This window comes from Anneissia japonica, unplaced genomic scaffold (genome assembly GCF_011630105.1).
Source record: "Anneissia japonica isolate Jap-2015-1 unplaced genomic scaffold, ASM1163010v1 scaffold287858_len863314_cov180, whole genome shotgun sequence".
Lineage (NCBI taxonomy): Eukaryota > Metazoa > Echinodermata > Crinoidea > Comatulida > Comatulidae > Anneissia > Anneissia japonica.
Genome location: NW_022693771.1, coordinates 620,204 through 621,059, shown reverse-complemented (window position 1 = coordinate 621,059; position 856 = coordinate 620,204).

Here is an 856-nt window from a genome sequence, read left to right as displayed (position 1 = left end):
AACAGAGTGTAACATCATCTTTTGTATGTTACAGGGCACTTATACTAAATAATGTATCAATTACTAAGTAAACCTTCACTTCATTTTTATCATCATTTGCAAGGAATCATTAAAAACATGTTTATTTTAATTTTATTGTATAAAACATTTATATAACCCAATTTAAACATAATGTTTTAGAATTCTGGGGTAATAACTTTTTTACAAACTTACACCCTATTTTAATTTCCCAGAAGATATGTAGGCTTTGATTAACATTTTCTGGGATTAGAGAACCATCATCTCCCTTACTGCTCAACTAGTCTCTTATTTAAAGTAAAAATATTCGTTTTTGATTTATACCATTGTTATTCTCCACATAATTTAAATAATTATTTTGAAACCTTAGTTCATTGTAAAAATACAAGACTCTAGATTCTAGTATGGTACTAATTTGTATGTACAATGTACACTGGCCAATTTGCAATGTTTGGAATAACTTGCCCATCATTTAAAATCTATAAATTTTAAAATATCAGTTACAAATATAGAGCGAGAGTATTTATTTATCCAGCTAATAAGTAAAATATTTCGATTATGCTTAATCTATGTATTTCTTCGTATGAAAATATCTTAGTGTAAGCCTACATTTTTATGAATCGCCTTTATTTATTTATACAATTGAAACCAAACTTGATTAGATTTCAAGCTGTTTTTGGATTCATAATTGGCATATTATAATGTTTTATTTCTTAATTGTCTTATAAAATGAAAATAAAGAGAAACTATATTTGGTTATTATTATATAATCATCATAAATAAAGACACTGAAAATATATATATATATATATATATATATATATATATATATATATAC